This window comes from Dermochelys coriacea, chromosome 2, assembly GCF_009764565.3.
Source record: "Dermochelys coriacea isolate rDerCor1 chromosome 2, rDerCor1.pri.v4, whole genome shotgun sequence".
NCBI lineage: Eukaryota > Metazoa > Chordata > Testudines > Dermochelyidae > Dermochelys > Dermochelys coriacea.
Genome location: NC_050069.1, coordinates 98,571,142 through 98,583,192, shown reverse-complemented (window position 1 = coordinate 98,583,192; position 12,051 = coordinate 98,571,142). Strand labels below are relative to the sequence as shown.

Sequence of the window (12,051 nt, the reverse complement as noted above, 5' to 3'; positions counted from 1 at the left end):
TTTCCCATTCTTTAATTCACATGGATTACTTCAATTAACACTAAATGAGAGAAAAATACCCAGAAAAATACGAGTATTACTAGTACTGCCTATTAAGTAGCATTTCCCATTACAAGGCCCTGATTTTAGTTCCTCATAACTTTGTGAAACTTCAACCATTTAGGCTGAAATTTTCTAGGCCAGGTGTCTCCCTCATGCTGAATTGTTTTGAAAATTTTCAGCCAAAACAGTTCAGCCATTTATAAAAAAAGATGCTAAGGATTTTACCCATAACAACAAAATTCTGGAGACCTTTTCTATGCACAGAAGAACTATGTTAAAAGAACATTACTGAGACCTAATCTCCACTGGCAAACCGTCCTAGTGAATATACACTGATCCTGGCAAAAAGGTTCCTTTGCTGAATGCATCCAATGAAGTGAGCTGTAGCTTATGCTCAAATAAATTTGTTAGTGCCACAAGGTGCCACAAGTACTCCCGTTCTTTTTGTGAATACAGACTAACATGGCTGCTACTCTGAAACCTACTATTCCCCAAATAAAATAAGCTCTACCGACAAAAAAAATCTCTGCTTTTGCTGTGTCTACACTAGGATTTTTGCCACTATAGTAATGCTGTTAAAAAAACAAAACCAAACCCTAACTGACGTTACTATACCGGCAAAAGTTTTTCATGTAGACTTAGATTAAAGTCATAAAGTCAAGCACTCGAAAGTTAGGAAATGCAGAATTAAGGTTACCTGTGCGACCTTAATTAGCCCCCTTGTGAGTATCCATTATGATGAAGTGAGCTGCAGCTTACGAAAGCTTATGCTCAAATAAACTTTTTAGTCTCTAAGGTTCCACAAGTACTCCTTTTCTTTTTGCGAATACAGACTAACATGGCTGCTACTCTGAAACCTGTCATTATGATACAGTCTTTAATTACATGAGCACATACTATATATTCCACAAGACCCCTGTCTCTGTGCACAGAATGGACATTGCTCATTGAACAAACAGCTATTCAATATTTTGTTTTATCTTCATTGTTCAACATGTGGCCCTAGATCTTATGTACTGCACACTAATCAAACACTGCTCTGAAGACATAATTGTTCATTTCTTCAGTTTTTTTTATGGCGCTCATCACCATAATATCTGAGTACTTCATAACAGTTCATTTAATATTCATCTCCGTGAGGTGAGGGGATGGTATTATCCCTGTCAAGGTTCCTTCCGCACTCTGAACTCTAGGGTACAGATGTGGGGATCTTCATGAAAGACCCCCTAAGCTTATTCTTACCAGCTTAGATTAAACGCTGACACCACCAAAGTGTTACACAAAGAACAGGGGAAGTGCCCACTTGGAAACGTCTCTCCCCCAAAATATCCCCCCAAGCCCACTAACTCCCTTTCCTAGGGAAAGCTTGATAAAAATCCTTACCAATTTGCATAGGTGAACACAGACCCAAAGCCTTGGATCTTAAGAACAATGAAAAAAACAATCAGGTTCTTAAAAGAAGAATTTTAATGAAAGAAAAAGTAAAAGAATCACCTCTGTAAAATCAGCATGGTAAATACCTTACAGGGTAATCAGATTCAAAACATAAAGAATCCCTCTAGGCAAAACCTTAAGTTACAAAAAGACACAAAAACAGGAATATACATCCCATTCAGCACAGCTTATTTTATCAGCCATTTAAACAAAACAGAAGTACTTGTGGCACCTTAGAGACTAACAAATTTATTAGAGCATAAGCTTTCGTGAGCTACAGCTCACTTCATCTGATGCAAGCTTATGCTCTAATAAATTTGTTAGTCTCTAAGGTGCCACAAGTACTCCTTTTCTTTTTGCGAATACAGACTAACACGGCTGCTACTCTGAAACCTGTCATTAAACAAAACAGAATCTAACACATATCTAACTAGATTGCTTACTGACTCTTTAAAGGAGTTCTGACCTGCATTCCTGCTCTGGTCCTGACAAAAGGATCACAGAGAAAGAGACACCCTTTGTTCCCCCTCCCCCAGCTTTGAAAGTATCTTGTCTCCTCATTGGTCATTTTGGTCAGGTGCCAGCGAGGTTATCTTAGCTTCTTAACCCTTTACAGGTGAAAGGGTTTTTCCTCTGGCCAGGAGGGATTTAAAGGTGTTTATCCTTCCCTTTAAATTTATGACAATCCCATTTTACAAATGGGAGCTGAAGCATATAGAGATTATGGTCAAAAGTATCCACTAATTTGGGGTGCTCAATTAGTGACACCTGTTGTCTCCAGAGAGGCTCCGCAAAGAAGGAAGGGGGGAAAATGCATTAATTAATGGTGGGAAGGGAGGAAGCGCAGAATCCAATAATTGAAGGGCAGGAAGGTGCCAGAATTTAATAAATGAAGGGGAACCCAAAATTAATTCACTACAAGATAGGAGGGAGGATAAACTCCCAGGCTCATTAATTAGGAATAAGATTTAGAGCTCAGAAATCATGGGTTTGACTGAGTGGAGGGAACCCAAATTAACTAACTGAGGTGTAGGTTAGTTCTCAGTGTGTGATTATGGGTCAGAATTTATTAAATTATTTATCAACAATCCATGGACAGAGGTGTGGGAAAATAAGTTGCACCCATACTTGATCCCCTCTCAACTTCACCACAGGGCACTTGGATGCCAGTGATGCGGAGAAAACCCCCACAATCTGGCACCAGGACTACAGCCAAAATACAGGTGGGAGGATCATTCTAGAGAAGGATTGGCTTTCTCTCTTCCCAGACTTCTCTAAACCCCACCCAAGCTAGCGATCTGGTTATTTATTGGTGCGGGAATGAAGATGTAGTTTAAACAGATGTGGCTTTGGAGGATTTGTAGCCTTGGAAGTATGAAATCTCAGGTACTTTTCACTATGGATAGAAAAGTTGGGCCTATAATTTTAAAGGTGTTTAGGCACCTAAGGATGCAGATACATGGCTAATGAGGTTTTTCAAAGGTGCCTGTCTGCCATTGATTTAAGATTAGGGGTTCAGAATCTAAATAGACAAATAATACTATAACATGAAAGAAATATAGATGACCTTAATTAAATGGGGGAAAGCATATGAAGTAGATCGTGTTGGATATCTAAATGGTTGTGAGAACAACATTCAGAAAAACCCAGTATAATATGCACTAAATGAACAATGGAAGATCTCTCTCTCTGGAGCAGGAGGAAAGGAAATACTAGATAATAATCTTCAAAAGCTTTGAATGGTGACAAGATGTCATAAACTACATCAAGAACTCTTTACACAACTCTTCAGCCAGAAATACCAGTTATGCTAGGTAGTGATTTTTTTTCCTTTATCACTTGGATAAAGATTAAAGATTATCAAAATAATCCTGCAGTAAATAGTTCCTAAACTGCCTTTGATAAAAAAAATAGATAAAATATACTCCAATCTAGGCACCAAAACTATATAAGAATTTTGACAGTAACTCAAATTTTGTTCAGAGGCTACTATCCACAAAACTGGGAAGATGTATTTAGCCATCCACACAGAAGCAAAAGATTTTACTTGTCTCTCATACCAATCAGTATATAAAATTATATCATGCAACAAATAATTGTATTAAAATACATTAGCAATAGAAAAATCAGTGTCAGTCACACACAGAGTAGCATTCAACATTGCTAATTGGAAGTAAGCAGGGGGTGAGTCCTTCTGTTTGACTCACTGGGAAGAAATGCTTTGATTTTCATGGGATTCAGATACACACCTTGGAAGCAGGGCAATGGGAGACTATTTTCTGCCACATTCTCTTTGTCCTTTATTATGTGCTATGACCAGATGTGTTCTCCAGATTTTCAATAGACTGTTTGTAAAGTTCCTTGTTTTGGTGGGTCAAGTACAGCTGCATGAAATTCACATTTTGTTTCATGGGATTTTGATTCCTAAAATGTCGTGGGCTTCCTGCCACTCATATTGATTGTACAGGGCAGTGGGTTAATTGGTCGCTGAATAATGTATAATTTCATGTAGAAAATATGCTTATTTTTGCCATAAAATTCATGAAATTTGCTATGGAAATGGGCCTATTTTCAACACCGTAAAAATATTTGGAGTTGTTTTGTATTTAATTACAAATGTTTGCCCTGTATAGATTTCTGTTATTAGAAACCTTTCAAGGTTTAGAGCCTGTTCTCAGGATTTTTCTTGGTCAATAAAAATAGAATTCTAATACTGAATTTTTTAAACAGCTACTTCTCTTCCCACTAAAGGGACATTGCCTACCTGAAATCCAGCCATTTCCTGAAAGTGGAGTCACAATTACTTTTAGGTACTCCCAACTGCTCCTGAGCCCTCCTAACGACATCTGAGGTTTATAAGTCACATGCTTTCTTTTTTTAAAGTATTTCTTACCCATTGGGGTATGAGATTCCCACACAAATATTGGGGCAAACTGACCAAAAGGCTACACAAGTGAAACTGACTACAGAGAAATAGTGAGAGTGACCACACTCAAAGTACTGCCAAGTGCATAAAATGAACAAAACTGAAAAAAAAAGTCAAGATGTTTGCAGCATTCTTTAGACTGATATCAATCTCAGACAAAACTATCCAGTTAACTGATGCAACAAGAATCACCTTAGCAATGGTGGTGGAGCCTTCCCAAAAGTGTGTGGGTCCCTGGGTGGGCCCCACCCCATCCCTTCCACCCAGGGCCCCGCCCCCCCAGCCAAGATGGAAGCTGGAGCAGGCTGGGAGTCACGGACCCTCCACCAGCCTGGGGTAGGGAGGACAAGAGCATCCCCCAGCTCTTGTCCATGCCAAGCAGCCCCTCCTGCTCAGTGTTTGTGGCTCCTGCACAGCTCTCCCCAACCAGGCTCCAGCCAAGGGATGGGGCCTTGGAGCCACAGCCTGTCCATGGTAAATGGGTGAGGGGTCCGGGGGGCAGAGATACGGGGTGCTCTCTGCCCTTCCACTTCAGCCACTACAGGTGGAGGGTCTGCAGTGCCCCATGCTGCCAAGAATCCCTGGTTGGGCTCCAGCTGCGGGCAAGGTGGGATGGCCCATGGCAAAAAGTGGACGGGCCAGGCCTGTCCACTTTCAAAAAGTGAGAGGGCCATGGCCCTTCCGGTTCCAGTGCCCTTACACCTTATAAAAGAAAAGAATCCAGTTTTCACATCATTTTGCTTCTGGCACTTTAGCAACTCCCTCTGTTCATAATGGGTCAGGTCCTCAGCCCTCTTACAGCAATGCAAAAAGGGATAGAAATTTATCTTTAAAAGCCTGCTGGGATTATCCTTATATCATTGTCAGAAAGCTAGCATTGCTAGCTCTTCATCAGCTTCTCCTGGCAGCTCAACTTGTACTGAGGACCAGATAAGTTCATGACTGCTCCTAGCATCAAAATCTGGAAAGCCAGTAGAAAGCAACTTATGCCTCTATACTCAAGTGTGCTAAGTGCAAGATCTTAAGTATCTAGTTCTGCTCGTGTCCACACTTAAATTTGTCTTCCACTGCTGTAAGTGGCCTATTAGGCCAATATAGTAATATCACCTCCCCAAGCAGCATTGAGCCAAGGTCAAGGTACAGAGATCAACACGTAGATACGTAGACACTGTGTTACCTGTGCCAAGCCTAATAATCATCCAGAAGCTGTCCCACAATGCCCAACACTGACTGCTCTGGTCACCATTGTGAACTCTACTGCCTAGGGGTTATGGAGACTGGAAGCTATCTCTCTCCTTTAAAGACCCACAATTTTTTTGAAATACCTTTTCCTGATTTCCTGTCTAGCAGCTCTCCATTGTTGTGTGCATCTGCCCAGCTGACCATGCCAGCTACATGCTCCAGACACGCTCCAGCCTGGAGGAGACAAGAGATATTGGATCTTTTGGGCCTGTAGTGAGAAGAGGCTGTGCAAGCACAGCTATGGACCTGCCATGGAAATGTGGATATCAACAAGCAGATTGTTCAGCCTGCCCCTGGCTCCTGAGTATTTTCTGTGACTTGACCCTGGGCCCCAGGTCCTGGTTCCAGACTATGGCTTGACCCCACCCCTTCAGCTCTGGATCCAGGTTATTGACTGTGGCTCGACCTCCTTCTCCAGTCCATCTATGGACATGACTGTCCGGCTGTGGTCCCTGACACCCACTCTCATGAAAACTCATCTTTCTCATCTTTGTGTGTGCCTGTGCGCAATTATATTTCTCAAAATATGGAATGTTGTTGTAGTTGTGTTGGTCCCAGGACAATAGATAGATGTGGGTGAGGTAATATCTTCTATTAGACCAACTTCTTGTCTCTCCCACTAACAGATTTTGGTTCAATAACAGAACCACCTTGTCTCTTTCATATTTCTCAATGGCTTTCATTACAGGGCCTAGGTATGAAGTCTTTCTTTTACCTCAGATTGTTTTTTCCCCACTCTACCTGCCACGCCATCTAAGAGAATGCCTTTGTGATAGTTGCTCCATTGTTTGGAAGTTAGACTAATTCAGCCCTAATAGCTTGCAATCACTGGTCTTATGATTGTAGGTGGAGGGGAAGTGTGTTGAAACGATGCTCCTCCTGACATTCCACCTGGTCATCTCAGAAATCCTATAACACATTTTGGGATATAGACCAATATATATTAACAAACACTCCCACATTCATCAAAAAGTAGCTCTGCCACATTCAATTTGTTCAACTGAATGGTCTTTCCCAGCGTCGTTGCCTATGAATCTGTGAAAAAAATACATGGAAAAAAGTAAAGTTCTTGCTTTCTTGTTCAACGGACTCTCAGGTTCACAGTCATCAGGACACTGTTGTTCCTATGACTGTGACAAAAACTTAATATTAAGAGTATTTGCCTTACACTGTAAATCAAAAGCCATGAGTTGGCCCACTTCAGAAAGCTTGCACACCAGATTATTACTTCTATCCCTAGTGTAAACAATGTCAACTGGCCAGCCTAATGCATAGTAAAGCTACTCTAGGTATCCCCAGAATTTTTTGGTGTGGTTTAGAATGGATAATTTTGTTCTAGTGATCAGTCACTATGATCATCTATTGGTACTCCACTACATATTAGTGTACAAGTTAACACTACTGCCGATTTTTCTATTAAGCCATTATCTATCTGTCCTTGTTTATGCAGCACTGACTAATCTCTATTATGTCTAGTGATGTTTCTGAATCCAGAATCTTGTTCTTTTTCAAGCCAGGTCTCTGTTGCAATGTCTCACAATGCTGTCGAAAGACCAATTTCAGATGGTATATAGAGCTATTTCTGTTACAGGGATTAAACATATGGAAGTCTTGAAATTCTTGATAGCACAACCTTGCATTCTTTATGCAGAGATGATGTGTAACTCTTGATAGTGTGTGGGGGGGCACAATTTAAAGGTTCAGCCAACCCTGAACAGCTTGAGTCATGGCCTGCCCTAGGCAGATCCCCCTTACTCTCACTCTCTACTCCCAGAAAGCAGCAGCAACTCCCTGCAACATCCAGACATTGCTCCTGCCTCTCCCCGCAGGGCACAACTCACAGTTTGCTCATCCTCCAAGGTCACATGACTGGCTCAGCTCCACTTGCTGGTACGTAGGGCTGGCTCCGAGTCAACAAGAAACCCATACACAGGAATTGGTCAGCCTCAGCCCCGCCCCAAGCCCTTGGAGGCTGGATGATTTCCAGATGTGGCTTCCAAGCCCTGCTGTCTTTCCCCCCACCAGGGACTCTTGTGCATTAGCCACCCTGTGGCCCTGGTTAAATCCTCCCCAGGTCTCTGTGCGAGACACGAACATACATCGGGGTAGGCGCCCGGCCTCACGGGCTCCTGCAAGCCTCTGGAAGTGCAGCATTTGCCTCCCATGCACAGCCCCATTGAGGTGGCTGGAGAGTCGCTGTAGGTCAGCACCAGGATGACAAAGGGTAAAGGGAGACAGCTCGCTATTGTTATTGAAATAAACTACTGTGCAATCACATCTTTAGAACCCACTCCCTGCAAAAAAAGAAATACAAATAAAAATATAAGCCCTGGCAGAACTCTGGGGAAGCACATGGTGTCGCCTCTGTCTGTAAGGGTTTCCAAAGGCTTTTTAGACAAACTAAACCCCCCCATCCAAAAAGACACTACACAAGAACAAGCACCTTAATCACCCACTCCATTGGGTCTTCATTGGGTGTGTCTTCGGTATGAATTCAATTGTGATCATATCTGAAAATGACATTGAAATTCTTCCACAAATCTGAAGAATTATCACAAATTGAAGTGTCACTAGAGGAGGTTTTGGAATTAATTGATAAACTTAACTGTAACAAGTCACCGGGACTAGATGGCTTTCACCAAGAGTTCTGAAAGAACTCAAATGTGAAATTGCGGAACTATTAACTGTGGTTTGTAACCTGTCCTTTAAATCAGCTACTGTACCCAATGACTGGAAGATAGCTAATGTAACACCAATATTTAAGAAGGGCTCTAGAGGTGATCCTGGAAATTAGAGACCGGTAAGTCTAACGTCAGTATCAGGCAAATTAGTTGAATCACTAGTGAAGAATAAAATTGTCAGACACATAGAAGAACATAAATTGTTAAGCAAAAGTCAACATGGTTTCTGTAAAGGGAGATCATGCCTTACTAATCTATTAGAGTTCTTTGGGGGGGGGTCAACAAACATGTGGACGAGGGGGATCCAGTGGAAATAGTGTACTTAGATTTCCAAAAAGCCTTTGACAAGGTCCCTCACCAAAAACACTTACATAAATTAAGTTGTCATGGGATAAGAGGGAAGATCCTTTCATGAATTGAGAACTGATTAAAAGACAGGGAACAAAGGGTAGGAATAAATGGTAAATTTTCAGGATGGAGAGGGTAACTCGTGGTGTGCCCCAAAGGGTCAGTCCTAGGACCAATCCTATTCAACTGATTCATAAATGGTCTGGAGAAAGGGGTAAACAGTGAGGTGGCAAAGTTTTCAGTGATACTAAACTGCTCAAGGTAGTTAAGACCAAAGCAGACTGTAAGGAACCTCAAAAAGATCTCACAAAACTAAGTGATTGGGCAACAAAATGGCAAATGAAATTTAATGTGGGAAAATGTAAAGTAATGCACATTGGGAAAAATAACCCCAACTATACATACAATATGATGGGGGTTAATTTAGCTACACCTAATTAGGAGAAAGATCTTGGAGTCATCATGGATAGTTCTCTGAAGAGTTCAACGCAGTATGCAGCAAAAAAAGCAAATGGGATGTTAGGAATCATTACAAAAGGGATAGAGAATAAGACAGAGAATATCTTATTGCCCGTATATAAATCCATGGTACGCCCACATCTTGAATAGTACATACAGATGTGGTTCCCTCATCTAAATATATATATATACTGGCATTAGAAAAGGTTCAGAAAAGGGCAACTAAAATGATTAGGGGTTTGGAACGGGTGCCATATGAGGAGAGATTAAAGAGGCTAGGACTTTTCAGAAAAGAGGAGACTAAGAGGGGATATGATAGAGGTATATAAAATCATGAGAGGTGTGGAAAAAGTGAATAAGGAAAAGTTATTTACTTGTTCCCATAATATAAGAACTAGGGGCCACCAAATTAAATTAATGGGTAGCAGGTTTAAACAAATAAAAGGAAATTCTTCTTCACTCAGCGTACAGTCAACCTGTGGAACTCCTTGCCTGAGGAGGTTGTGAAGGCTAAGACTATAACAGGATTTAAAAGAGAACTGGATAAATTCATGGAGGTTAAGTCCATTAATGGCTATTACCTAGGATGGGTAAGGAATGGTGTCCCTAGGCTCTGTTTGTCCGAGGGTGGAGATGGATGGCAGGAGAGAGATCACTTGATCACTACCTGTTAGGTTCACTCCCTCTGGGGCACCTGGCATTGACCACTGTCGGTAGACAGTATACTGGGCTGGATGGACCTTTAGTCTGACCCAGTATGGCCATTCTTATGTTCACAACACAGAGCCAAACTGGTGATATGAGCTTCACCATCCATCCCCTTTAATCTACTATAAAAAAATCTATTATGCAAAAAAAAAAAAAAAAAACAATCACACAAAAACCAGGGAATTAACAACATACATTCTTAACTTCACCATTCAGTTGCACTGGTTTTGGTTACACCTACTTCATTATATCTCTGCATAAACTGTAAATTTTTCAGGACAGGTGCTTTGTTATTATGGTGACGGGATATACAGGTAAATAGATGGATCAATGGATCAATACACTGATAGTCTTCATAACTATCTGTGAAGCACAGAACATATTGTTAGTACTGTATTGTATTAATAATCATAATTAATAATAGAGCAGTGGGGTCTACAGGCAACAATAAGAGATTTGATTAAAATAAATGTAAAATCCTACATACAAATAGATGCAGTGAATTGCACAGATACAAAATGGGATGACTAACTAATAGCTGAACCAATCACACTGAAATGAGTTCATTTCCATTTTGCCTACTTAATACTCTACTAAAATTACTTTCTTATTCTACCAGGTTATATGGTGGAATTGAGATTTTACAGGGTACCGGAGAAAGGTCTACATTAATACATGTCTTAATATATGCCTTGCAAAGTTACAAAAGAGATCAGCTGCAGTATTCATTTATGCAAATAAATCTTGTCTGTGTATATTACTCACATCTAGGAACATGATCGTAAAACATGATATATTTAAACATCTCACTGCTCCACAGTGAAGACCTAAATTATAGTCAGAAAATAAAGTCCTATGACAAACAAAAACAGATAATGAAGACACGCAAAAACAATATATAGAATTATAGAAATGTACGACCGAAGGGACCTTGGGAAGTTATCAAGTCCAACACCCTGCATTGAAGCCAAGTAAACCTAGACCATCCCTTACCGTTTTCTGTCCAAGCTGCTCTCAAAAGCCTCCAGTGATGGGGATTTCACAGCCTCCTTTGAAAGACTATAGTTAGAAAGGTTTTCCTAATATCTAACTTGTATCTTCCTTGCTGTGGTTTAAACCCATTACTTACTGTCCTACCTTCAGTGGACATGGTGAACAATTGGTCACAGTCCTCTTTATAACTGTTCTTAACATGTTTGAAGAAGTTTCAATTTGTGATCCACTATAACCCCCAGATCCTTTTCAGCAGTAGTACCACCTAGCTACCTAGTGAGAAAGAATAAACATACAAAACGTAGACAAGGTACAGTCAAGAAAGGCCACTACAAGAAAATGAAAATTTGACTGGAGAAAATATGCACAGCTCAGAAAATGAACACTCTCTTATTTCTTATTGCCTTTTGATTTTAAATTTGATCTTTTAAAACAACTGAAACATTCCGAAGATCAAAATTCATCAGTTATTTTTGAGAATGCAATCTTTATTATTGTAAATTTTGAACTGAGTGAAAAATAAATAAAAATCTTTCATTTATTCTTAGGGTTTAAATAATTTAAAAAAAACCCAAGAAATTGTATTTATCATTTGAACTGTAAAACTGATTGACCCTCACCTTTAAAAGAGAATCATTATTATCATCATTAAACTGACTCCCAGGAAATTCACCCTGCCGCACCCTGTCACCATATGATGCAAAACCTGTCCAGCTACCATAAAACTTCAAACAAATCCATTCTAGAATTCTTTTGTCTTGTTTCCATGAAATCTAAATTAAAAAAAAAAACAACCACCATCATTTGATGGGGTGGTTGCTATATATTTCACAACATGTATTAAGTGCTTCACAGTCTCTACAACTCAGGACCACCAAATCTGCTTGATCACTGCAAATTATTTATGTAGACTGGCATTCATTAGGCAATAAGGCAGAGCCCTCATCACAGCAATGTCTCTTGAAGTATACTGCTGTAATGCTTCCAGAACTGAACTGCCGCATAATCCGTAAAATCAGACAGCCCACTGGGGTTACAGTGTTCCTGGCCAATCGTCTGCAGTTGTAAAATGGAGTTTAAAGCCTAGTTGTGATCTCTCTCATTTTAATCACCAATTATTATTTTATAGCTACTGAAAAAGAATTGCCTTTATACTTCAAAAAAAAAAACTTTGCAGACAAAGATTAATCAACTGTAATCTAAAAACCCAACCTCCAC

At 40.3% G+C, this 12,051-nt stretch overlaps 1 protein-coding gene across 3 annotated transcripts in view; it reads right to left on the bottom strand.

The window, feature by feature from the left end:
• DOK6 (docking protein 6) overlaps positions 1-12,051 on the bottom strand; it is a 439,116-nt gene that overhangs the window by 212,655 nt on the left and 214,410 nt on the right. The gene's annotated exons all lie outside the window — the stretch shown is intronic.